General features: G+C 43.3%; 1 pseudogene; it reads left to right on the top strand.

Moving 5' to 3' along the window:
* The window catches only part of LOC141126578 (uncharacterized), a 1,610,887-nt pseudogene that overhangs the window by 1,539,397 nt on the left and 46,084 nt on the right, over positions 1–25,406 (top strand).

The raw sequence follows: 25,406 nt of genomic DNA on the forward strand, positions 1-25,406 counted from the left end.
CGAGAAGACACCAACCATAGAAGACTCATCAGAGGAGCCAAGAGGGACCATCTGAGAGGACCTCAACCATAGAAGACTCATCAGAGGAGCCAAGAGGGACCATCTGAGAGGACCTCAACCATAGAAGACTCATCAGAGGAGCCAAGAGGGACCGTCCGAGAAGACCCCAACCATAGAAGACTCATCAGAGGATCTCTACATCAACCTCCAGACCAGGACAACATCAGCCAGGTATTCATCTCCCACTTACCACCACTCCCATCCCCCTACTGCCTTCCTTTCCAGCTCCTTGTTTCCTCAGTGCCTCCCAGTTCACCCCGCATCTTCCCCATCCTTCCCCTGTCCCTCACATTATCCTGTCCACCCTCTGTGCCCTGTATTGACCCCCCCACCTCACTGTCCCCTTTTTACACTTCTGGTCCCCCAGTACAGTACAGTGCCTCCTGTATCTCTATTTAGAACTTTAGACTCCCCCTTGTTCCTGCCCCATTTTTTCTACTAATCACTAATGCCCAACATTCCCCCCCCCCCAATTTAATCAACTGGTAACAGCAGGCATCCCCCTTCCCCCACACTGACCACTGATAATGGGCACTTTTCCCTCGACATCCTCATCTACTCCCCCCCCCCCAACTGCCCCCATGTTGTGTGTCTGGTGTGGGGTGTACATGGATAGTGGGAAGAGGGAGTAACACAAGATTTCTAGCTTGTAGGGGAGCCTGAGGAACCCCAGAAGTGTGTGCTGATTACTAGACTGATCCCCAACACTCATAGTGCACCAGATTGTATGTAAGATTTGTATCTGCCTGTGTGTGGTCAGCCGGCTAGATATGTGTGGAGTCTCCCTCTAGTGGTGGTCAGAGGTATTGCAGGCTGTGCCAAGTCTATCACAATAATCTCCCTTTCCTTCCCTCCTCCACCATACAAGGTCCTCTTCTGGTTTTCTAGTTCCCGTGGTCTTCCATTCTTGTTATGTGTGTGGCAGTGGTGGGATAATAGAGTGTGTGTGCTGTTATACAGCTGTTACCCCTGTCTGGGCTGGGAACTTGGGGTTCTCCTGACAATCTGCCAGTGTGCTGGGTGATTTCTGTTGATATACAACAGAAGGTGATCCCCCGTGTGTTGTCTGACCCCACCACATCCCTGTACCCCGATACCATAGTCTGTAACAACACATAGAGGACATTTCTCCTCCCACTGACCACTATGGCTGAACATTGTTTTCATCCTGCTGACCACAGACCCAAATCATTTGTCCCCCCTGACCAGCAGTATAAGGGGCACTATGACTATAATATTGTGCTGACCCCTCTACTCTATATATTGTGTTGTACATTACAATAGTGCTGACCCCTCTACTCTATATATTGTGTTGTACATTACAATAGTGCTGACCTCTCTACTCTATATATTGTGTTGTACATTACAATAGTGCTGACCGCTCTACTCTATATATTGTGTTGTACATTACAATAGTGCTGACCGCTCTACTCTATATATTGTGTTGTACATTACAATAGTGCTGACCCCTCTACTCTATATATTGTGTTGTACATTACAATAGTGCTGACCTCTCTACTCTATATATTGTTTGTACATGACATAGACCAGCTACAGTAGTCGGGAATGACAGCGGTGACCCCGGAGGTGACACAATTCTTGTCATTTCTGGGGTCATTCATGGCAGAGGATATTGGGGGATGGGGTGTTCTCCAAGCTCCTCCTACATAACAATCTATAGTGGTTTATCAATGTTCTGCCATCTTGGACCTCCCAGAGGAAACACGGCAGGGAACAGCAGAGGGCACCAGCAGGGGGGAGGGGCGGCACACTCTCTGTATTGTGATTGGCTGGTTCTCCAGCTGCCCTGATCACTTCTACATAACGGCCAATCACTGGCTGAGAATAATACACAGCTCATTTTTCTATTAACCTCTTGAATACCAGAAGGATAAAGAATGTACATTGGTAGACAAGGGGTCAGTGAAGGAGGCGGAGCTCTGCTGACTTCCATCATCCAATCACGTGTGAGTAACATTCCATGTTTTTATTTCTGTGCACGTGATTGGATATTCATTACAAAGTGACATTTCACCACATTCACTAATCTCTGGGAGGAAATTTCTTTGAACAGCCTATTTCCACTTACTAAGTCCCCCCCCTGCACCCTGACACAGGATGGGGGATGGGGGGACATGTTCTCATGTAAGGTGACTGGATGAGATTTGGGGGTCACACTTGTCTTTGCTGGTATATGGAAGATCACTTGTTAGTGGTAATGGAGGTGAACCCGGCAATGAAGCAGATCTACAGTACACCTCCCGTTACTGTTCCCTCCATGGTCCCGAGGTCAGATCTCCAGATCGATATTCTCTGTCCCCCCTGACAGAGCGCCCCCTTCTGGGACACTTTACATTTTATCTTGTAGCTTTGTGGTCATTAGACCTCACCAGGCAGTTGTTGGTGACAATCTGTCCAAGAGTGGTCTTTATTTTCCCAGCACCTCACTGCGTCCTTTCACCCCTCCCTTCTCATAAATCTTTAAACACTGTGCACCCCAAATACTGCACCCCCTCACATTGCTGACTTAAAGGATAAGTCCCCCCCTGAATCACAGCCCCCCCATGTACCAATATACAATTAATGTACTTCTTTCTATTTATCTTACACCCCCCTTACCTCAGTGTCCAGCTGGCTGTATAATCACTTCTCCATTACTTCCTGGACACACCTTGGGATGTGACACACCCTGCATTGTCTACCCTCCCCCCTTCCACCCACTTCATCAGCTGCACATTTTTCCTATGCAATCACTGATCACCGTTCTCACTAAATAAACAGCTATAGATCGTTCATTTGGCAGAGTGTGCAGGAGCTGAGCGATCAGATAACAGCCGATGTGGATAGAGCTGTAATATTGAAATCAGGAGAAGTGTGTCCTGGGTTCTGTAATGATCACCATACACTATACAATCTGATGATGGTACATCTAAAGCACATTGTACAATCAGATTGCATAGTGTATGGCCAGCTTTATATAAGTACATAGGAGGGAGTGGATGGAGTCACTCAGCTGTCAAGCCGTATTCACATTTCTGCATAGCGGGAACTCACATTACCACATGTGGGGTTTTTGGGGCGTTTTGGAGCATTTTTGCTAATCATGCATATAGCAGCTCGTTTGTTTGAAAATGTGCAACAATTGCCCCGAAAAAGCTCCAGAAATGCAGAGTGAGGTGAGTTTTTACATCACTATCTCTGAATGGCTGAGCACCAATCAGACTCTACTGTGTTCCAGGTATGAGACAGGAAGTCTTGGCTTGAACCCGGAACACAGTGCTGTATACTGTATGTAGACTCAGCCATATACAACTTATACCGCACATCCAGCGGCCTCACATGTTGGTGAGGGACATAGTGTGATTGGACCAGCTTGGCCCAAAATATGTAAAGTGTATGAAAATCTGGAGCTCGTCTTTAATGTATAGAAAGCATTCCAGTCATTGTCATAGATTAGGACTGACCTTGCAGAGTGGGGTACACTGACCTCATTTATCTGTCAGCCGGTGCTCTGTGACCTCCACCGGACGGCCCAGATCTGTTATCTAAAGGTTCAATTTTTTCATCCAGCTTCTCGGTCACTGGCTTTGATCGATTGGCTGCTGAAACCCAATTTCTGAGAGACAGAGGCATTGAAAATTTGGTTATCACAACCATGCTTAAAGCGGACCTCCAACCAAAAGGGGAAATTACACTTGTATGCATCCTCCCCCCTCCACTGACACATTTGGCACTTTTTTTGAGAGAGGGGGGAGCTGGTACCTGGTTTTGACAGGTACCCACTCATTTTCGGCTCAGATCATCACAGTCTGAGCTGGAAGTTCATCCCCCTCTCTCTTCCCCCGCAGTCTTCTGGGGCACATTACAGGTCCCAGAAGACTACAGGACCATTCACAAGATGCAGAGCGGCTCCAGCATGCTCAGTAGAAAACTGACTGTGAAGGCTGAAAGTCATCACTTCCTGTTACCTAGCTACTAATTCACTCATTTGTACTTTCATTCAATGTACCTCACATGTTCCTCAGATATTCACTGATTCAGATCGATCCAAAACATTTAAAATGAAAAGATTTATTAATTGCTCTACAAGCAAAGTGATGTACATGTTGGATTGTCCATGTAAAAAATTCTATATAGGGAAAACAAAGCGACAATTAAAAATCCGTATCTGTGAACATCTGAGGGACATGAATGGACCTCCTAGAAAAGATGAGAAAGAAAAAGAGAATCTCTTAGCACAACATATTAGGAAAATCCATGTGGGGGAAAAAAAACAGATGGCCTGAAAGTGAAAGGAATCTTTTCCCTAAATGTATCCCATAGGAGAGGAGACTTCAATAAGGTTTTACTATGTAAAGAGAAATACTGGATCTATAATCTCACTACTTGAATACCAAAAAGCCTGAAAACCGGTAAGTACAGTAAGCCCGAGAAACACCGGCGAGCAGTCGGAGGAGCGACCTCTTTGGCTGCTTCTAAAGGCGATCCAGTGGCTAATTAGCTGCTCGGATCACTTTTTGTGAGAAACAGAATTGCTGGCTTCAGCCATAACCCCTGCAAACCACTTTAAAAGTGCATTGTGTATATATACATATTGTGTTTGGCAAGTGGAGACAATTATTAATGAGCGTTACAGCCATGTCAGGTGACAATGCATTCTTGCATGATGTCTGAATAAAGATGAAGTCAGCCGACAGGTCACACAATTTCCATATCATCACTTCCTTACCAATCAAAATGAAGATTTCATAACTCCAATCCTTCTGACATGGGAAGAGATTTGGGTCACACGTTCACCCAGACAGAAAGAGATCATATTCTATTACTTGCTCACAAATCTCTCTTTCCCAGCACTATCCAGGAGTCCGGATATAAACATTTGACCAGATGGTATACAGTCCTCACTTTCGCACAAAATTTTTACCTGTTAGAGGTGCAATCATGCCAGGGGAACTCTTTTGTTTGACAATCCCTTACCTATTACAAATTCAAAATACTAACAACATCTTACAAAGCCCTCCACAACTCTTCCCCCAGCTACATCACCAACCTTGTCCCAAAATACCAACCAAACCGTTCTCTTCATTCCACACATGACCTCCTACTCTCTAGCTCCCACGTCACCTCCAGGACTTCTTCAGAGCCTCTCCCATCCTCTGGAACTCTTTACCTCAATCTGTCTGACTATCTTCTACTCTGTCTTTAGGTAATCCCTGAAAACCCTTATCTTTAACATCTTCACCTTCTTCACCTCCCATAAACTATGGGATAAATATCTGAAGATCGATCAATCCTGATGTACTGAGGGGCAATCTCAATTCTTGAGGCCCGAAAATACCAGGACAGTAAAAATATCCCCAAAATGACCCCTTTTTGGAAAGTAGATATTTAGTAAGGTATTTAGTAAGAGGCATGGTGGGTATTATAAAGTAATAATATTTTTTGGTACAATATTTTTGATTTTTTTATTGTTTACATCCTGTCCCCAGTACAGTACAGCGTCCTTATATAACTGGTGTGGAGGTGAGCAGGGACACCGACTGGTGACAATATGTAAAAAAAAAAAAAAAAAGCCAAAAAGTATATACTCGAGTATAAGTCAAGCTTTTCAGCACTTTTTTTGTGCTGAAAGTGCCCCCCTCGACTTGTACTCCAGTCAAGCACTTTTCTGCAGCAAAAAATTTCATTTTCCGAACCGACTTTGGGGCCCCGTATCTCAGGGCCACTTTGTGCTAGGAACCCCAAATTTGCAAACCCAGTGGATCTGGTACCATAAAATTTCCAAAGCTGGGGTTCCTAGAACCAAGTGGCCCCAAGATACGAGGCCCCAAACCCGGTTCATAAAATGTCATTCTCTGCTGCAGAAAAGTGCTTGACATTTTCTGAACCGATTTTTGGGGCCCTGTATCTCGGGGACACTTAGTGCTAGAAACCCCAGCTATTTTATGGTGCTCGTTCCACTGAGTTTGCACACCAAATTTGGGGTTCCTAGCACTAAGTGGCCCTGAGATACGGGGCCCCAAAGTTGGTCAACTGTGTCCATCTGCAGCAATGTCATTTCTGGACCATTTGGGTTCAGAGACCCCAAATTTTGGCTGCAGCTAGGGGGCATCCAGGAACCCTTAACTAATGAGTTTGAAGTTCGGGGGACCTGTGGCTGCAAATGGGCACAGTGAGGCATGCAAATGGGCACAGTGAGGCTGCAAATGGGCATTGTTGTTTTTCACTTACAGTAGCTGTGCATTTCTCACCCTCGTCTTATACTCGGGTCACTAAGTTTTTCCCATTTTTTGTGGTAAATTAGGGGCCTCGACTTATATTTGGAACGACTTATACTCGAGTATATACGGTAGATATTCTAAGGTATTTAGTAAGAGGCATGGTGGGTATTAAGTTGTAATTTTTTTGTTACAATATTTTGGATGTTTTTATTGTTTACATCCTGTCCCCAGTACAGTATAGCGTCCTCATATAACTGGTGTGGAGGTGAGCAGGGACACTGACTGTTGACAATATGTAAAAAAAAATGTAAAAAAAAAAAAAAGTATTTTTAATAATTTAATTTTTTAAACATTTTTTTTTACATATACTGTGACCAAAGCAATATAGTGTTACCACTACTGGTGTTATAGGTGGCACAGTGGTGTAGTGGGTATCACTCTCACAAGCAGTAAAAAAATGTCACTGGTTCGAATCCCAACCACAACACTACTTGCCTGGAGTTTGCATGTTCTCCCTGTGTCTGCGTGGGTTTCCTCCGGGTACTCCGGTTTCCTCCCACACTCCAAAGACATGCTGGTAGGTTAATAGGCTTCTGTCCAAAATTGGCCCTAGTATATGAATGTGAGTTGGCGACCTTGGATTGTGGCTCCTTGAGGGTAGGGACCGATGTGAGTGTGCGATGTGTGGAGCACTGTGTAAATTGACGGCGGTATATGGATACCTTAAATAATAATATAATAGATGAGCATCTTAATGAGACACAATGTACAGGGATAGGGACAATTGTAGACACGCACCCATACTTACTCAGGTTGAACTGGATGGACTGGTGTCTTTATTCAACCTACTAACTGTGTAACTGTGTACCATACTAACACTGTACTACTCTGGGGAGGTAATCATGATTTCTTTTTTTTTTACACACTATGATTGTTTATAGCAGTGAATTTCATTGCTATAAGCAAGCATTTTTACTGAATTAAATAGATTCATTCAGTGTATATTGTTGTGATTGGCCCTGTCTGTACCATGTGATCACTGTGACCAACCACACAATAACTGTCATGAATAAAAGCCAATCATTGTTCACAATTGTCATGTTATCTACTGTGATTGGTCACAGCGATCACATGGTACCGGCAGTGGGCCGCTACACTGATCAGTCATCCACTGGACATAGCGGGTGACAGACTGCTCCAGAGATTGGTCCTGCAGGGCCGCACAAGATCTGTTCTCCCAGAACAATATGGCTCCTTTCTGGCCGTCATATTACAATAGGCTGAGCGGGAAGCAGTTAATAATAAATGTTAAAAAATGAAGTAACTTTAATGAAACCTTTTTTAAAGAATTCTGACTTTTATTTTTTTCTGTACAGGTGGACTGAGGATCCAAGTTTTTGGTCATGCTGGTCTTCATCAATAAAACAAAGTCACATGGGAATCGATCCATGTGGGTGTTATAAGTGACTGAAAGTTTTTATTGCGGTTCACTGGAGGATTCACAAAGGACTCAAGACATATCCATGTTCTAAATATCATAAATGTATTGGATCCTCTTCAACATTGATCCAGCCTCAGAGGACAACAGGAGAAAAGTCATTTCAGTGTTCTGCAAGTGACAATGGCTTTATAGTAAAGTCCAACCCATGTATATATAAGAGGAGTCATTTCAGAAGATTTTTCTTGTTTGGAACACAACAAAGGTTTTACAATGGAGGCAAAACGTATCACACACCAGAAGGTTCACAATGATGAGAAACCATTTCAGTGTTCTGAATGTGACAAAACTTTTACAAAAAAGTCAAAACTTATCATACACCAGAGGGTTCACACTGGAGAGAAACCATATCAGTGTTCTGAATGTGGCAAAGCTTTTACACAGAAGTCAGATGTTATCAGACACCAGAGGGTTCACACTGGAGAGAAGTCATATCAGTGTTCTGAATGTGGCAAAGCTTTTACACAGAAATCAAATCTTATGGCACACCAGAGAGTTCACACTGGAGAGAAGTCATATCAGTGTTCTGAATGTGACAAAACTTTTACAAAAAAGTCAAAACTTATCATACACCAGAGGGTTCACACTGGAGAGAAACCATATCAGTGTTCTGAATGTGGCAAAGCTTTTACACAGAAGTCAGATGTTATCAGACACCAGTGGGTTCACACTGGAGAGAAGTCATATCAGTGTTCTGAATGTGGCAAAGCTTTTACAACCAAGGCAGAGCTTACCATACACCAGAGGGTTCACACTGGAGAGAAGTCATATCAGTGTTCTGAATGTGGCAAAGTGTTTACACATAAATCAAATCTTATCAAACACCAGAGAGTTCACACTGGAGAGAAGCCATATCAGTGTTCTGAATGTGGCAAAGCTTTTACACAGAATTCAAATCTTATCAGACACCAGAGGATTCACACTGGAGAGAAGCCATTTTAATGCTCTGAATGTGACAAAGATTTTACAGTTAATTCTGGGCTAATCTGTCACCAGAGGATTCACAAGCTTCAGCAGAGAAGCTTGTAGAGTGGAAACTCTGGAAGAAGGGGGATATTAAAAGAAGTTGCGGGTGTCCCTTTAGTTTCATAGCCCCAATGTTATCCCATAAGCTAGGGAAGAAGTGAAAAGATAAAATGCTACTTTAGAAAAACTAAATCTGGGAGCAAACTGGAATGTAATGATCGGATTCACTGACTTTTTTTCCTCATGATTTATATATTTTTCTTTTTTTATGGTGCTTTGACGGAACATGTAATGCATTTTCATCATTCACTAACTGGGCAGTGTTACCAAGTGTTTTATTCATTGCCAGATCCTGAGCTAATACATTATCAACACTGCCGCACTACCAGAGACTAGGATGGGGTCAAGTGGAATCTTGCAAAGCCTCTGAAGCCTCATTAAGAGAGTCCATTCCAGGTTCTTCTGACTGTTGATACACCATAAGCCAGGCGTCAGAGCTCCAGCTAAGCACACCTTCTCCAAACCTCCCCTCCCATGATAAATGCCTCCTTTCCATATTTTATCTCCTCTCACTGATGACATCTTTGCAGGCAGGTCTGTGACTGGGACACCAGCCAAGGAGAGGTCTCGGTTTGGTGAGAAAGTAATTTCCTAAGGTGCCGCAGGCCTTCCCACACTGGGTTGCTGCTGTTTATGGGATGCATTTAACAGTACCACTTAAGTTCAGCTGGCTACTTATATTCCATCTGGTTCTGATGAAAGTCTCAGGGATCTCATCAGGTGTAGAATGGATGTCCTTGTTATCTTCTTTCTCTGTTTAGCTATTACTTGTCTCCATAGACTATTTACACAGCACACCTACAAGAGATCGGGGCTGAGTGTGTGGTCATATTCCTACCACTTCTGGGGACTGAAATTCCTCCAGCTGGGGTTCACTTTAACGTTTTCGCTGCCAGAGACATTTTTACATTTTGTTGTGAATTCATGAAGAAATATATTTTATATTTCTGGCAGAAACATGAGAGATGCTTAGGCCTCACCAAGTAGATGAACTGTGATGTTAAATATTTGAACTGTTGCCCTTTTGGGGACTTTTAGGATAAAATGGACATTCTCATGTTTGACCAAGCCTTTCTCTACTTCTTTAAATATTGAAGACTTTTACAAGCATGTATTGTAAAGGAAGCTGTTGGAACAAAAACTGCTCTTGTCACAAAACAAGGAGATATTTACATGGTATTGTGAATAAACAAAAGCTGCCACAGGACACAAGGTTATATAGACTTTTCTCACATAGAGATGACCTAACTTATTGTATTCGAGGGAAGAACTGTTTAAGTAGCTAACACCTTGGCTAACAGAACTCATTGTATGAACTTTTAGGATGGTTTAGACAAACAAGTCATTTCTGAACACCCAGTGAGAATGTTCAAGGTCCCTCTCAACACGTTAGAGAAAGTTGAATATTGTGTCAGTCAAAAATAATTTAAGGTATCAATAAGGTTATTATAAGTCATTTTAAACTATCTCTGACATTGTAGGTCACAGAGACATTATAATGTTGGCGTCTGCGGACCCAAAAACTTTGCTATGAAGAAAATGTATATGAAAGTGTGATTTTATAAGTAGAAGTGTTTTAAGTAACGAATTAGTATTAGGAAAAACATATAATCATGATTATAATCATATAAGATTGTAGCCTACACTTAAGATAAACAAATGTTCAGTGGAGATACCAGAAGTTATACAGGTATCCATATAGATAATCATTTTTATGTAGTATTGATGAAATATATAACAATGTGTGTATTCCCTAGATAGACCAGTTTTTACAGATATACATTTATAGAGATATAGGTATATAACCAAGTTATGTAATGGTGATTAATCAAACTTATACCGAGTGTATTTTACATTAGACCGAGTACTAGAATATTTAAAGGTATATACTTATCCTTACCATTAGACACCTTATGAAAATAGAACGTATTAATTTAAAAGGATGGACTCAAAACACGTGTGAGACACCTGGTGGTTGAAGGTGGTATTATTTGAACTCACTAAATTTCCAGAGGAAGTTAATCATTACGTCTCCTAACCCAATGGGAAGTGAGCCACCTCCTTTTGGGCGGAGCCATTATAATTTTTATGGTCTTATTATCTGAAATGGTATTTAGAGGGAAGGAAGATGAGAGAAAAGGGACAAGGGAAGGAGGAGAGAGCTCAGGGGGAGAGCTCAGGGATCCACCCTGAAGGGGGGACACTGGGAGACACACAGACTCCCAGACTGACACTCATGCACCATGCATGAATACATATCTTTACATTCATGAAGATTCCTCAACACCTAATACTTAGAACTCGGAGGTCACCAGAAGTAAATCCTCTTTAGGAGTATCCATTTTGAAACTACGGCAGCCATCTTAACTCTGGTAACCAGCCAATAGGAACTGTAGCCATCCTGGAATGGGTAATTATGTCATGTTGATTTTATCTTGTATGTTCTCTCAAATATTGATATGTTCTCTCAAATATTGATGTATTGAATATTATTCAACTGATAATCATTCTCCCGAATCAATAACCGCCTGGTAGATTTTTCTCTAAAGATTCAAATTTTTCATTATATTTATCTTTTTGCATAGTTGCCACATTTATTGACAAAACAAACGTCTAATTTATTTTCACAATTTTAACCACTTACTTACCTGCAGTATAGTAATGGTTGCTCGTGTGAAATACAGATGTTCTGTTTAAGTGTCAAGTTCACAAGGTTATTGATTCTACCGAGAAGTTATCATGGTGGTATTATGTCAAAGGGACGGTACGCCCATTTTTGCAAGTGTTTTTATTGATTTTCAAGACGTTCATGTAACGCAATCGGTATCTTAATTTCATGTGATTATTTGAGTTTGTTTACCAATAAAATTTCTATTTTGTGTGACCACACGTCTCCGTGAATAAGTTTCACAAGCATAGACTGTGTCATATTGATTGATTTTGTATCTTAAAAATATCTTATCGTATCGTTAAAAATTACTCAAGGATAATTATTGTGCGGGAAACCTGTCCTTAAAAAGGCACAACTTATTCTGACTGAATATTCACTACATAATGGAGGCACTGAGCTGAGATAACGTCGATGTTTTGTACAAGATCAATCATAGTTATGGTGGTGACATACATAATATTTTGCATGAAATTATTAATTATTAATTTTTAAAATTTTTTTTTTTTTTTTTTTTTTATGCCAAAATGTCTGGTCAAAGTGAATTTTATGTTGATGGGGACTATCAAGAGTCAGCCCTTAGTGGTAGTATGAGCACTGAGGAAGAATTGATACAGGTACAGGAAATGTTGGAAATAATTTATAAAATGGAAACGGCGGATCAAGCCGGAAAAAGTTTGTCTAATGAGTCTGATCTAAAAGTATTTGTTAAAGGCCTTAGAAACCACGCCAATAATTTAAAAAAGGGCTTGTGGTCTGTAGGATGGCAAATCTGTGGACTCACAGACAGATTCCCTGGGGTAAAGGGAATAAAAAGGCGTGATCGCCTTCTTGTGGGATTATGCCTTATCCTGATGTATCTTCATAATGAGTTCAAATATCAAAGTACCCAACAGAAAGATGATATCTTAGATTTTCTAGATAAATTTGAACAAGCAAAAAAGGACGCTAAAACAATTATGGACGGACTTCACCAAATAAGTAAAAAGTGGGAACAATTAATAGAGGAGAGGGAGAGTTTTCTGCAGGAAAACAAGTCTCCTGACGAAAATTGCTGAGTAATAGGCAGTGGAAATTTAGGAAGTTGCCGAGTAATAGACAGTGGAAATTCAGGAAGTTGGCAGGAATCCCTAATTAAGCAATTAGAAAAATTAATAGAACAAATGAAGTTTATGCCCCAGGGTAATACTCAGATACGCATCCCTGAAAGGGAGGAGTTTGACAGTACTTCAGAATCTGACTCTGAATCTGATTCTGACTCTGATTCTGAATATGAAGGTTGGGAGTCAGACGATGAGGAGGAATCAGAAAAAGAATCAATATCTTACCCCAAGCCATCTGTAGAGCAAAGGGGGGTAAAAAGTGAAGTACCACATGAAAGGGGATCTAACCAGTTTTCTTTGGGATCAGAGAAAAAGACAGACACCCCTAACCAAGACCCCGCAGAAATAATCAAATTTGTAAATGATGCTGTCCCAGTCTTTAGTGACGAGTCTGACAGTACTTCAGAATCTGACTCTGAATCTGATTCTGAATATGAAAGTTGGGAGTCAGACAATGAGGAGGAATCAGAAAAAGAACCAATATCCTACCCCAAGCCATCTGTAGAGCAAAGGGGGGTAAAAATTGAACCACCACATGAAAGGGGGTCTAATCAATTTTCTTTGGGATCAGAGAAAAAGCCAGGCACCCCTAAACAAGACACCTCAGAAATAATAAAATTTGTAAATTATGCTGTCCCAGTCTTTAAGGAAGAGGGATCAATGTGCGTTACTGACCACATCGAGACCTATGAAAATACCCTATCAGTTTTAGGCCTAGATGATGACCAGTCTAGGATTAATTTCTTGCCGTGGGTATTTGAAACCAAACACTGTAGATTCTGCAAATCTTTAAAAGGTCTGTATGGTGCTTCATGGCAAGAAATTAAACACCGCTGTCATCTAAAATTTGGCCCATACAAAAATGTTACCGCGGCTATACCCAACCTCAGATGTACCAGTAATCAAAGCCCCAACGAAAATCTGGCTGTGCTCAAAAGTGCTTCCCACGTAGCAGAAAAGGAGCCAGATCACAACCACCCTGAGTTTAAATCCACATTTTTCAAGGCCCTACCTAACTACATAAAAGTGAGTTTAGCAAAAGATTACAAAGGGGGGTGTTCACCGGAGTCGTTGGTAAAAGAGAGTAACAATTTGTATTCTTTCCAACAGACTGATGAAAACAAAGGGGGGCCTGAGCCCTCAAATAAATTTGTGAATGAAATTCATGTATCTCCTAAATCAGTACATGTTGAAACCCAGAAAAAGATATACGCTGACATAGTCAGAGGAGACGTGCCAAAGAGTTTCCCCAGCAGGAGACCAGATACCTCACCAAATAGAAGGGGGGAGCAAAGACCACCTCAGGAGTATCACCCATGGGATCCTGGCCCAAACTTTGAAAGAAACTATAGGGTGTATCTCCCACGGGTCAGATTTAAGCCTAAGGGTAGACACCCTCACAAGTGTGATTGGCCCCGGGGTCCTACACAGGTAAATAGGGAGCAATCACAGGGTAGAACACCCCAAAATCCCCGGAAAAATAGGGAGCAACTAAGGCCCAGACAACTATCCCAGAATGAAGACAGTGGTTCTGATGGGGATATGTCTGATCAAACTGAGCCAGTAGCCCCTGGAAAGTACAGAAACCAGGTCTCACGACCCAATCCTGATCAACCTGTAAGCAATGCAAAATCCAAAATCGTTCAAATTATGAATATGTTACACAGTTTTATTGCTGTACGGAACGTGAATAGCATTTCTTCAAGGGGCAAATCCTGTGGCCAACCAAGGGCCACAGAGCCTTTGAAGCGCCTATGTTAAAATAAATCAGAGGAATGCACTGAATAAAGGTATAGGAGACAGAAGTTCTAACACCATGTTTTTCCCCAGGTCACAGTAATGAGGATCCTGAAATCCCTACCGGGGGATGGTGGTTGTTAGATATTAATTATTCTCCTATTTTTCAGTGGTCACTTCATTCCTCTGACATACACAGGTCGCTCCAAACAGCCTAATTTCAAGAAGTCGCCTAAGACGGTAATTCCAGAGGAAGACCGAATCCTAAAGACATTAATATCAGGAGGCCTAAATGGTTTGATATTTTGGTAAAAGATGAGGAGTCACCCGCATAAGGTAGTTTGATCGCCTCAAAAGATTTGTATTGACACCCCAAAGGGGGGAGATTTTATTTGTTTTATTCCTCACAAGTAGAAAGTTGACTATAATGTCAAATATCTTAGTACTGACAATAAGTGTCACATGTCAAACTTAAATGTCTTAATTGTTATTATTCCAGAACCGCTACAAGTAAGCTAAAAAAAAAAAAAAAAAATGGTTCTGAAGAATGTCAATCAGTCATTCAGGTTTGGTATCCACAGCTCTAAAGAAATGTCCTCATGTTAATAAGCCCTGGAGCTTGGTCTCCCATAGCAAATGTTTCAAACATTGTCCTGCTATCCAGAGCGTTTAGTTAAAGGACTGATGACACAATGGAAAAAAAAAAAGGGGGCTCTGAGGAAGCCCAGGATACCAGCTTAACATTGAGATCTCAAACACAGATCATGTAAAAAAAAAAAAGGAGACTATGTATGTCTTTTCTAACGGAATCCATTTTCCCTTACAGGACTAAGATGTCCATGAGCCGGTCAACAGAACCGAGAGCCCAACGTGTGTGAAACATCCAGCGAAGGAACCGTATGGGGGATTCCGGAACACCACTGATGGCCAGTCTACACGGACAAACCTCCCAGGACGGCCAAGACCCAAAGGTGCCCGAAGTGATCCAATTCCCGCCAACCAACGGATGACGGCCCTGAGATGCACACATCAATCACCAACCCATTTTGTGTCTTCCCTTCAAAGAATTACACCCACATGAAGGTGTCTACACCCTTTAAACATAGATCCACAATACGGATCCATCTCCACAGCTAGATTTACAAGACCCGAATGAAGCCATATTTCTTCAACATTTTGCATTGGTGAAGTCTTTCAAACGACTCCCGGCATTTGAACACTTCACAAGTGAACTGTTGGAACAAAAAAACTGCTTTCGTCACAAAAACAAGGAGATATTTACATGGTATTGTGAATAAACAAAAGCTGCCACAGGACCCAAGGTTATGCAGATAATTATCGCCTAGAGATAGCCTCACTTGGCTAACCTATTGTGTGCAAGTAGTGGACTGTTTAAGTAGCTAACACCTTGGCTAACAAAACTCATTGTATGAACTTTTAGGATGGTTTAGACAAACAAGTCAGTTCTAAACACCCAGTGAGAATGTTCACGGTCCCTCTCAACACGTTAGAGAGAGTTGAATATTGTGCCAGTCAAAAATAATTTAAGGTATCAATAAGGTTATTATAAGTCATTTTAAACTATCTCTGACATTGTAGGTCACAGAGACATTATAATGTTGGCGTCTGCGGACCCAAAAACTTTGCTATGAAGAAAATGTATATGAAAGTGTGATTTTATAAGTAGAAGTGTTTTAAGAAACTAATTAGTATTAGGAAAAACATATAATCATGATTATAATCATATAAGATTGTAGCCTACACTTAAGATAAACAAATGTTCAGTGGAGATACCAGAAGTTATACAGGTATCCATATAGATAATCATTTTATGTGGTATTGATGAAATATATAACAATGTGTGTATTCCCTAGATAGACCAGTTTTTACAGATATACATTTATAGAGATATAGGTATATAACCAAGTTATGTAAGGATGATTAATCAAACTTATACTGAGTGTATTTTTCATTAGACCGAGTACCAGAATATTTAAAGGTATATACTTATCCTTACCATTATACACCTTATGAAAATAGAACGCATTAATTTAAAAGGATGGAGTCAAAACACATGTGAGACACCTGGTGGTTGAAGGTGGTATTATTTGAACTCACTAAATTTCCAGAGGAAGTTAATCATTACGTCTCCTAACCCAATGGGAAGTGAGCCACCTCCTTTTGGGCAGAGCCAAATTTTTATGGTCTTATTATCTGAAATGGTATTTAGAGGGAAGGAAGATGAGGGAAAAGGGACAAGGGAAGGAGGAGAGAGCTCAGGGGGAGAGCTCAGGGATCCACCCTGAGGGGGGACACTGGGAGACACACAGACTCCCAGACTGACACTCATGCACCATGCATGAATACATATCTTTACATTCATGAAGATTCCTCAACACCTAATACTTAGAACTCGGAGGTCACCAGAAGTAAATCCTCTTTAGGAGTATTAATTTTGAAACTACGGCAGCCATTTTAACTCTGGTAATCAGCCCTTAGGAACTGCAGCCATCCTGGAATGGGTAATTATATCATGTTGATTTTATCTTTCATGTTCTCTCAAATATTGATATGTTCTCACAAATATTGATGAATTGAATATTATACAGTTGATAATCATTCTCCTGAATCAATAACCGCCTTGTAGATTTTTCTTTAAAGATTCAAATTTTTCATTATATTTTTCTTTTTGCATAGTTGCCACATTTATTGACAAAACAAATGTCTAATTTATTTTCACAATTTTAACCACTTACTTACCTGCAGTATAGTAACGGTTGCACGTGTGAAATACAGATGTTCTGTTTAAGTGTCAAGTTCACAAGGTTATTGATTCTACCGAGAAGTTATCATGGTGGTATTAGGTCAAAGGGACGGTACGCCCATTTTTGCAAGTGTTTTTATTGATTTTCAAGACGTTCATGTAACGCAATCGGTATCTTAATTTCATGTGATTATTTGTGTTTGTTTACCAATAAAATTTCTATTTCGTATGACCACACGTCTCCGTGAATAAGTTTCACAAGCATAGACTGTGTCATATTGATTGATTTTGTATCTTAAAAATATCTTCGTTAAAAATTACTCAAGGATAATTATTGTGCGGGAAACCTGTCCATAAAAAGGCACAACTTATTCTGACTGAATATTCACGACAAAAGTGTTTGGGGACCCGGGTCCTGCCCCAGGGGACATGGATCAATGCAAAAAAAAGTTTTAAAAAGGGCCGTTTTTTCAGGAGCAGTGATTTTAATAATGCTTTAATGGTTGCGTGCTCGGATAAGGGTCTGGTATGGATTTTTGGGGGGACCCCACGCCGTTTTTTTTTTTTTTTTTGGCGCGGGGTTCCTGAAGGGTCTGGTATGGAATTTAGGGGGAACCCCAAGTCATTTTTTTTTTTTAATTTTAGCCGGGGTTCTCCTTAATATCCATACCAGACCTGAAGGGCCTGGTATGGAATTTAGGGGGACTCCCATGTCATTTTTTTTTTTTAATTTTGGTTCGGGGTTTCCCTGTGTAGAATTCCCATGCCATTTTTATCAATGAACTTCTATGTGTACTGTCGGCAATACAATAGCCGCGGGTAGTTTTAAATGTAATTTTTCCTTCGAAATGTCAGACTGTTCAAAACTCGGGAAAAATGCGCCCCTTTACAGGCATACTATAGACACCCCCCAGGTACGAAATTTAAAGGGATATTACACTTTTATTGTTTGACTTTAAGCATTATTAAAATCACTGTTCCTGAAAAACCGTCCGTTTTTAAAACTTTTTTTTGCATTGATCCATGTCCCCTGGGGCAGGACCCGGGTCCCCAAACACTTTTTATGACAATAACTTGCATATAAGCCTTTAGAATTAGCAATTTTAATTTCTCCCATAGACTTTTAAAGGGTGTTCTGCGGCATTCGAATTTGCCGCGAACACCCCAAATTGTTCGCTGTTCGGCGAACTTGCGAACAGCCAATGTTCGAGTCGATCATGAGTTCAACTCGAACTCGAAGCTCAACCCTGTACAGTCTCACCTACAGTATAGCTACCTGAAGACAAGTGCAGGTGTTATCATACTAATAATACTACAGGCAGGCAGTTGATTTTGCTAGCCGCAGTATCAGTATATATATATATATATATATATATATATATATATATATATATATATATATGTATATATATATGCCAGCTTAGTGCAGCTACATCTCACTGCAGGCCAAAAGTATGTCTGGAAGGCCAACAAGGAGAGGAAGAAAGTCACAAGCCATTAAAAGAGGGCAAGCAGGCTCTGTGTCTAGAGGCATCAGTGCATCCTCATCAGCACGTGGCCGTGGGACACGCTTGGCCTTTTATTCTGCAGCTGGCCGTGTTGAGCCGCAACATGCGGAAGACTTGGTAGAGTGGATGACCAAGTCGTCCTCATCCTCCTCATCCTCTCTCACCCATGCTCAGGGTACTTTGTCTGGCAAAGCAGCTGCCAACACGGCATCTTCCCTCGGCTCAATGGCATCAGTGACTCCTTCCCTAGCCCCACCATGTCCTCCTGAGGAGTCCCTCGAACTGTTTGACCACAGTGTTGGGTACATGCTCCAGGAGGATGCCCAGCGTTTGGAAGGCTCTGATGATGATACTGAGCTAGATGAAAGCAGTAACATGAGCACGGACAGAGGGGGTGCCAAAGAAGGACAGCAATCTGGCAGTCATGCTCCCCCTGCTGCAGCATACTGCCCGGTTTGCTCCAGTGATGAGGAGGGAGGGGATGATGAGGTCACTGACTCAACGTGGGTGCCTGATAGGGGAGAGGAGGAGGAGGCACATCACCAATGAGGCAGGATGCCCTCCAGGGGCCAGCCTAAGCACACTGACTGCATCACACCGCAAAGCTCCGCATGTTCAGGGCGCTGCTGTCTCTACACGTTATTCCAAAAGTTCTTTGGTATGGGCCTTTTTTGAGACGAGTGCATCAGATCGCACCGCTACTATTTGCCACATATGTCTCAAGCGTATCTCGCGTAGCCAAAACATCTCCCGCTTGGGCACCACATTTTTGACCAGACATATGTTGACCTGCTATGCAGTTTTTTGGCAAGCGTACCTAAAAGACCCACACCAAAGAACTAAGAGGAACTCTCCTTACTCCTCATCAGCTGGGATCTCCAACCCCACTATACCTTCAGTCCTCTCTGAGACCTGCACTGAGAGGAATGAAGGTATAGAATTAGGTGTGTCACAGCCAAGCACTTTAGGGCAACCTGCTATCGGTACACCAATGTCAGATTGTACCAGGCAAATTTCCCTGCCTCAGCTGCTGCACCGCAGAAAGAAGTTCGCTCCCAGACATCCACATGCCCAGCGATTGAATGCTAGCTTGGCAAAATTGCTAGCACTTCTGCTACCTTTTCAGTTGGTAGACTCTGCCCCCTTCCGTGAATTTGTGGAATGTTCGTTTTCTCAGTGGCAGGTTCCCAAACGCCACTTTTTCTCATGGAAGGCGATTCTGGCTCTCTACCGGCATGTGGAAGGCAATGTCCATGCCTCGCTGGACAGGGCGGTCAGCGGTAAGGTGCATTTTACTGCTGACTCATGGTCCAGTAGGCATGGACAGGGACGTTACCTAAGTTTCACCGCGCATTGGGTGACTCTGCTGGCAGCTGGGAAGGATGCAGGACAAGGTGCAGTAGTGTTAGAGATTGTTCCACCACCACGCCTATAAAAATGCCACTACTAATTATTGTGACACACCTCTGTACTCCACCCCCTCCTCTTCTTCTTCCTCCATGGCCTCTTCCTGTGCTTTGTCCTCGGAACCAGCGGTGCTCCGTAGTCATTCAAGGGGCTACGCAAGTACGCAGGCCAAAAGATGCCATGCGGTGCTTGAGCTGATGTGCTTTGGGGGACAGGAGCCACACTGGGGCAGAGATTATGTCAGCTCTGCAGGGGCAGGTTCAGAGGTGGTTGACGCCATGCCAACTTAAGGCAGGAATGGTGGTTTGTGACAATGGCACCAATCCCCCCTCTGCCCTCCGACAGGGACAACTGACCCATGTGCCCTGTTTGGCTCACGTCCTTAAATTGGTGGTGCAGCGGTTCTTGGGCAGGTACCCGGGCTTACAGGATGTCCTGAGGCAGGCCAGGAAAGTCTGTGTGCATTTCCGCCGGTCATATAATGCCAGTGCTCGGCTGGCGGACCTCCAAAAGAAATGTAACCTGCCCAAGAACTGTCTAATCTGTGACATGCCCACCAGGTGGAACTCAACGTTGGCCATGCTGCAGTGGCTACACACGCAGCAGAGGGCCATCAATGAGTACCTGTGCGACTATGGCACCAGGAAAGGGTCAGGGGAGCTTGGTATTTTTTCCCCACGCCAGTGGGCCATGATCAGGGATGCATGCACTGTCCTGTCACCATTTGAGGAGGCCACGAGGATGGTAAGCAGTGACAGTGCATGCATCAGTGACACTGTCCCCCTTGTCCACCTGTTGGATCACACGCAGTTGGAGCACATGAAAATGGAGGACACCCCCTCCCCCTCTCTGAGCTACAAGAAAATGGAAGACACCCCCTCCTGTCTGTGATCTACAAGAAAATTGAGGACACCCCCTCCCGTCTGTGATCTACAAGAAAAGGGAGGACACTCCTCCCCCTCTCTGATCTACAAGAAAATGGAGGACACCCCCTCCCCCTCCTCTATGGTGATGCAGTCAGAAACAGACAAGAAGTTGAAGGAGAAACTTTCTGGAGAGATTGGGTAATATGGGGGGCCATGGAGCGGAGTACAGGGGGGACACTGGGATGGGGAGGGGAGAATGGAACCATGGGGGGAGGGGAGTACAGGAAATACGTAAAACACATTCAGATGATGGAGAACTTTTCATACAGAACATCTCGAGAGAGAAACATTACACTCCATCCTATCATATCACCCCTCCCCCATCCTATCATATCATCCCTCCTTCATCCTATCATATCACCCCTCCCCCATCCTATCACATCACCCCTCCCCCCATCCTATCACATCACCCCCCCATCCCCTCCCCCTGGTACTGCAATTCTTCTATCCTATATTATTAGAAAAGATAGAGTGGCTGCACTCTGTTAGATCACCTACCTCTCCCCTCCCCCCCCACACACGGATCATTATAATGACCTTCATTTTCTCCTATGAGGGGTCGGGGAGACATAAAGATACCCAAAGCTTTCATGAGAAGTATTGTTCTCCCCTTGTGAGAGCAATAAATTGAAACAAAAAATAAATAAAGTGTAAAAAAAGAAAAGAAATCTAAAAGTAAAGGGGCACACACGGGTCGGGCACACGTATGTAGATGGAGATCGCACCGCACATGTGAGATATTACTGCAATCATCAGACTGATAATAATTCCCGGCCCGTCATTCATCATTATCTCTAATCTCATATCCTGGGAAGGATTATAAAGCTTCAAAATACAACAAAACTTCCCAGATCACTTCCCAGCCAGCCTGCAATACAATGAGAGAGTTAGGGGTGCAGATAATAGTGGGGGGAGGGGCGACGTGTCCACTGCAACTTACACATATATTAGTAAATGTGTACAATGTATAACCCTCTCCCCTCCCCCCCGGCCTCAATGTGATCTGTTAGACAACCCGATCACTGATCAGTGTGTGGGGGCAAATCATCCAATCCACAAACTCGGTGACATGATCATTGATGACATTCCTGATCCCCATAGAGGAGGAGACAGAGAGAGATTTCTACTTCATCATCACTCCTTCTGGATCCACACCTTCCATAAACACATACATGCATACATACATACACACATACATACATACACATACAGAAAGCCTTTTCAAAAACGGCAGTGCTTTACCTTCCCTCTTCCTGCCAGGTACTGCACTGTAGGGGGAGACAACGAGCACAGCACACACTGCTTTCACTTTAGATCAGTGTGATGAGCTCCCCGCACAGTGCCGATTACAGTTCGGCCGACAATCTGGGAGCTCAGTCTCAGCCGCCCTGCTCCTATCGAGATATACAGGGGACCCTCAAGGGCTCCCTGCAGGATGGGGCCCGGGCACCATGGCGACCTCAGCGACCCCTATAATTCCACCACTGCAGCAATAATGATCACCACTGTAAATTCTCTGGGTAAATAAAAAGGTCTACACTTCACCAGCAGAAATTCCAAATCTGGGCAACAATAAGTGTCCTCAAGTTTACTATCAGAGCACCACTCATTTAAAACATAAATACAAAGGCCGCCTCCTTTGCTCTTCCCTGAATTGCTGTTTCTAACCTGGCGATAGAAAATGCGGCCAGATATGTGCGTAATAGTGTCCTCTACAAGAGGATGAAGCCACCTTTCAGTTATTATTAACAGACGGCACTCTTTAACCAAACTGCATGTAGCGATCTGCAACTCATCCATTTTAGGCCCCATTCACACCTGAGCGTAGTGTTTTCAGGCAGAAAGTCGCGTGAGTTTGCCGCAATTTTGTACAGGTCAAAAGGTCACCAATGTAAAAAAAAAGTAGAAAAAAGCCTGTAATTTGACTAAAAAAAAAAGTTCCAGAGCTTGTTTGAGCTTCAGGCGTATTGAAGCTTTTAGCTTCAGATTCTATTGTGTCATCCCAGAGAATGGAGGGAGGGGTCCTCTTTTGTGAACCCCCTCCCCCACACTGTGTTTGTAGTCAGTGTGGCCCCGGGGGATCTGTGAGGGAGGGGCCCCCTGTGAGGAAGCTGGCTCACAATGTGATTGGAGTCTTCCCAGATCAGTAGTGCAGACAAAGAACATCCCTCACACCTTTCAGCCAGGACAAGAAGCCTCCATCTTCTATCAGGGACACGGAGGAGAACTTTATCCTGATTGTGGACACTTGTAAGCAGGAGGCAGAGAAGCCGAGATTAGGGAGAGATTTCCCCCTTCATGTCCAGTCACCCGACCATAGTAGACTCATCAGTGTGACCATCCGAGAGGACCCCAACCATAGAAGACTCATCAGAGGAGCCAAGAGGGACCATCTGAGAGGACCTCAACCATAGAAGACTCATCAGAGGAGCCAAGAGGGACCGTCCGAGAAGACCCCAACCATAGAAGACTCATCAGAGGAGCCAAGAGGGACCATCTGAGAGGACCTCAACCATAGAAGACTCATCAGAGGAGCCAAGAGGGACCGTCCGAGAAGACCCCAACCATAGAAGACTCATCAGAGGAACTCTACATCAACCTCCAGACCAGGACAACATCAGCAAGGTATTTATCTCCCACTGACCACCACTCCCATCCCCCTACTGCCTTCCTTTCCAGCTCCTTGTTTCCTCAGTGCCTCCCAGTTCACTCCGCATCTTCCCCATCCTTCCCCTGTCCCTCACATCCTGTGCCCCGTATTGACCCCCCCACCTCACTGTCCCCTTTTTACACTTCTGGTCCCCCACTGTTGCCAAAAAACTACTTAGCACCAGAGCCTCCTGTATCTCTATTTAGAACTTTAGACTCCCCCTTGTTCCTGCCCCATTTTTTCTACTAATCACTAATGCCCAACATCCCCCCCCAATTTAATCAACTGGTAACAGTAGGCATCCCCCTTCCCCCACAGTGACCAAAGATAATGGGCACTTTTCCCTCAACATCCCCATCTACCTCCCTCCCCCCACAACTGCCCCCATGTTGTGTGTCTGGTGTGGGGTGTACATGGATAGTGGGAAGAGGGAGTAACACAAGATTTCTAGCTTGTAGGGGAGCCTGAGGAACCCCAGAAGTGTGTGCTGATTACTAGACTGATCCCCAACCCTCATAGTGCACCAGATTGTATGTAAGATTTCTATCTGCCTGTGTGTGGTCAGCCAGCTAGATATGGGTGGAGTCTCCCTCTAGTGGTGGTCAGAGGTATTGCAGGCTGTGCCAAGTCTATCACAATAATCTCCCTCTCCTTCCCTCCTCCACCATACAAGGTCCTCTCCTGGTTTTCTAGTTCCCGTGGTCTTCCATCCTTGTCATGTGTGTGGCAGTGGTGGGATAATAGAGTGTGTGTGCTGTTATACAGCTGTTACCCCTGTCTGGGCTGGGAACTTGGGGTTCTCCTGACAGTCTGCCAGCGTGCTGTGTGATTTCTGTGGATATACAACAGAAGGTGACACCCCGTGTGTTGTATGATCCCCCCACATCCCTGTACCCCGATATCATAGTCTGTAACAACACATAGAGGACGTTTCTCCTCCCACTGACCACTATGGCTGAACATTGTTTTCATCCTGCTGACCACAGACCCAAATCATTTGTCCCCCCTGACCAGCAGTATAAGGGGCACTATGACTATAATATTGTGCTGACCTCTCTACTCTATATATTGTGTTGTACATTACAATAGTGCTGACCCCTCTACTCTATATATTGTGTTGTACATTACAATAGTGCTGACCTCTCTACTCTATATATTGTGTTGTACATTACAATAGTGCTGACCTCTCTACTCTATATATTGTGTTGTACATTACAATAGTGCTGACCTCTCTACTCTATATATTGTGTTGTAAATTACAATAGTGCTGACCCCTCTACTCTATATATTGTGTTGTACATGACATAGACCAGCTACAGTAGTCGGGAATGACAGCGGTGACCCGGAGGTGACATAATTCTTGTCATTTCTGGGGTCATTCATGGCAGAGCATATCAGGGGATGGGATGTTCTCCAAGCTCCTCCTACATAACAATCTATAGTGGTTTATCGATGTTCCGTCATCTTGGACCTCCCAGAGGAAACACGGCAGGGAACATCAGGGGGCACCAGCAGGGGGGAGGGGCGGCACATTCTCTGTATTGTGATTGGCCGGTTCTCCAGCTGCCCCGATCACTTCTACATGACGGCCAATCACTGGCTGAGAATAATACAAAGCTCATTTCTCTATTAACCTCTTGAATACCAGAAGGATAAAGAATGTACATTGGTAGACAAGGGGTCAGTGAAGGAGGCGGAGCTCTGCTGACTTCCATCATCCAATCACATGTGAGTAACATTCCATGATTTTATTTCTGTGCACGTGATTGGATAATCATTACAAAGTGACATTTTACCACATTCACTAATCTCTGGGGGGGAAATTTCTTTGAACAGCC

Source organism: Aquarana catesbeiana, linkage group LG02, assembly GCF_042186555.1.
Source record: "Aquarana catesbeiana isolate 2022-GZ linkage group LG02, ASM4218655v1, whole genome shotgun sequence".
NCBI classification, from domain to species: domain Eukaryota; kingdom Metazoa; phylum Chordata; class Amphibia; order Anura; family Ranidae; genus Aquarana; species Aquarana catesbeiana.